Source organism: Phyllostomus discolor, chromosome 7 (genome assembly GCF_004126475.2).
Source record: "Phyllostomus discolor isolate MPI-MPIP mPhyDis1 chromosome 7, mPhyDis1.pri.v3, whole genome shotgun sequence".
Lineage (NCBI taxonomy): Eukaryota > Metazoa > Chordata > Mammalia > Chiroptera > Phyllostomidae > Phyllostomus > Phyllostomus discolor.
In genome coordinates this window covers 98,244,956-98,248,423 of record NC_040909.2, presented here as the reverse complement: position 1 = coordinate 98,248,423, position 3,468 = coordinate 98,244,956, and the positions used below count along the sequence as shown (strand labels likewise).

General features: G+C 34.3%; 1 non-coding gene across 1 annotated transcript; it reads right to left on the bottom strand.

Annotated features, from left to right (window-relative positions):
• Nucleotides 1-2,375: 2,375 nt before the first annotated feature.
• Nucleotides 2,376-2,497, bottom strand: LOC114514904. Its single transcript, XR_003686133.1, has one exon. It is a non-coding gene; the product is annotated as a small nucleolar RNA SNORA26 (small nucleolar RNA).
• Between the last annotated feature and the right edge of the window lie 971 nt (nucleotides 2,498-3,468).

The window sequence follows — 3,468 nt, the reverse complement described above, 5'->3', positions numbered from 1 at the left end:
AAAAGGGACTGGTGAAAAATGAACAATACATTTCCTGAAATGAAGAATACACAGGAAGAAAAAAACAGTAGGTTGGATGAAGCAGAGGATCGAATCAGAGATTTGGAAGACAAGGTAGAAAAAAACACCCAATAAGAGCAGTGAAAATATAAAAGGATCTTTAAAAATGAGGTTAATTTAAGGGACCTTTGAAATAACATGAAGTGTAATAATATCCATATCATAGGGATACTAGAAGAAGGAGAGAGAGGAAAAGGATTCAAGAACCTATCTGAAGAAATAATGACTAAAACTTCCCTAACCTGGTGAAGGAAAAGACATACAAGGCCAGGAAGCTCAGAGACTCTCAAACATAATGAACCCTAAAAGACCCACACCAAGGCACCTCATAATTAAAATGGCAAAAGTTAAAGACAAAGAGAGAATCTTAAAAGCTATAAGAGAAAGACAGTTATTTACCTTCAAGAGAGCTTCCACAAGATTGTCAGCTAATTTTTTAACAGAAATATTTCAGGCAAGAAAGGATTGGCATAGCCCTAACTGTGTGCCTCAGGGGATTGGGCATCATCTTACAAACCGAAAGGTCACTTGTTTGAATCCCAGTCAGGGCACATGTGTTGCAGGCCAGGTCCTCTGTTGGGGGTGTGCAAAAGGCAACCACTTGATATTTCTCTAGCACATTGATGTTTCTCTCTCTCTTTCGCTCTCATTTCCTCTCTCTCTAAAAGTATAAACAAAATCTTCCAAGAAAAAAAATACAGAGAGAAAGGATTGCCGTGAAATATTCAAAGTGATGAAGAGCAAGGACCTACAACCAAAACTACTTTACCCAGTAAGGATAGCATTGAAAATTGAAGGAGAAATAAAGAGCTTCCTAAACAAGAAGAAGCTAAAGGAGTTTCTTACCACCAAACCAGTATTATAAGAAATGTTAAAGGGAGTGCTAGAAGAAGGACAAGGAGAAGAAGAGAGGATGGAGGAAGAAGAGGAGGAGGAAGGAGAAAAGAGGAAGATAGTTTAAAGAATAAAATGACAATAATTGCATGCCTATCAAAAGTCACTTTAAATATAAATGGTTTAAATGCTCCAATCAAAGGTCAGGATAGCCGAATGGATAGAAAACAAGATTTTATAGATAGATAGATGATGATAGATAGATAGATAGATAGATAGATAGATATGCTGTCTACAAAAGACCCACCTCAGAACAACAGATACACACAGACTAAAAGGAAAGGGATGGAAAAAGATATTCCATGCAAATGAAAATGAAAAAAAGTTGGGGTAGCAATGCTAATATCTGATAAAATAGAATTGAAAATAAAGGCTATAATAAGACACAAAGAAAAAACTACATAATGAAAAAGGGAGCACTCCAACAACAGGATACAAACCTTGTAAACATTCGTGAACCCAATACAATAGCACCTAAATGTGTAAAGTAAATCTTGATGGACATAAAATTTGATAAATACAGCTATAGAAAGGGATTTTAACACCCCATTGACATCAAAGGATAGATCTTGCAGGCAGAAAATCAACAAAGACATGGCAATCTTAAATGACACACTAGGTTATATAGATCTAACTGACATCTGTGGAGCATTTCACCCCAAAGCCACAAAATATACACTCAACTGCACATAAAACATTTTCTAGAATGCACTACGTTACACCACAAAACAAGTCTCAATAAATTTAAGATTAAAATCTTAACAAGCATCTTCTCTGACCATAATGGCATGAAACTAAAAATCAACCATAAGACAAAAATTGAAAAACACACAAAGACTTGTAGGCTAAATAACATGTTATTAAACAATGAGTGGGTTAACAAGGCCAAGGAAGAAATCAAAAGATACCCTGAAACAAAGGAGAACACAAGCACCCAAAATCTGTGGGACAGAGCGAAAGCAGTCTTAAGAGGGAAAATTCATAACTTATAGGCATATCTCAAGGAAGAAGAAAAATCTCAAATAAACAATCTAACTTTACACTTAAAGGAACTTGAAGAACAATACACAAAGCCAAAGTGAGTAGGAGGAAGTAAATAATAAGATCACAGAAGAAATAAACAAGACAGAATCTAAAGAAACAATACAAAATATCAATGAAACCGAGAGCTGATTGTATGAAAAGATAAACAAGATTCATAAAACTTTAACCAGATTTATCAAGAAAAACAAACAGGACTCCAATAAATAAAATCAGGAATGAAAGAGGAGAAGTAACAACTGACCAAAGAAAAACAAAAGATTGTAAGAAAATATTATGAACAACTAGATGACAACAAAATTGGGCAATGTGAATGAAATGGATAAATTCCTAGAAACATACAATCTTCCAAAACAGAATCAGAGAATCTTTTTTTTTTCACCTGTGACTCCAGACAGGATCCAAAGAGGAGTTTTACCATCTCGTCTCTGGGTTTTATGGAGACTTACTTTACCCTTCTGTGTTAGCCTCCTAAGGCACTGCATCAACCTTACAAGGGCACAGGAAGGGTGATAATCAGAGAATCTTAATAGATAGATTACAATTAGTGAAATTGAAGCAGTTATCAAAAAAAAATCCCAACAAACAGAAGTCCTGGACCAGATGGCGTCACAGATGACTTTTACCAAACATTCAAAGAACACCTAACCTTTTAAAACTATTCCCAAAAAATTCAAGAGAAGGGAAAATTTCCAAACTCATTTATGAGTCCAATATTATCTTAATTCCAAAACAAGACACTATAAAGAAAGAAAATTATAGATCAATATCCATGATGAACAAAGACACTATAATCTTCAACAAAATCTTAGCAAACCAAATTCAGCAATATAGTAAAAGTATCATACACCATGATCAAGTGGGATTTATTCCAGGAATGCAAGGTCAGCACAGTATCTGCAAATCAATAAACATTATATACCACATTAAAAAATGAAACATAAAAACCACATGACCATAGAAATAGATACAGAAAAAGCATTTGATAAAATCCAGCACCCATTTACCATAAAAACTCTCAGCAAAGCAGGAATAGAGGGAACACACCTAAACATGACAAAGGCCATATGTGAAAAAACCTAATGCCAGTGTCATATTCAATGGGCAAAATCTATAAGTGTTCCCCTTAAGATTGGGAGCAAGACAGTGATGTCCACTCTCACCATTCTTATTTAACATTTTGCTGGAAGTCCTAGCAACAGCAATTAGAGAAGAAGAAAAAATAAAATGCATCCAGATTGGAAAGGAAGTAGTAAAACTGTCATTATTTGTAGATGACATGATACTATATAGAGAGAACCCTAAAGATTCCACCAAAAAGCTATTAGAACTGATAAATAAATTTAGTGAGGTATCAGGATACAAAATAAATATCCAGAAATCACTTGCATATTTATACACCAATATTGAACTATCAGAAAAGGGAACTAAGAAAACAATTCCATTCACAACTGCTTCAAAAAAATATCTATA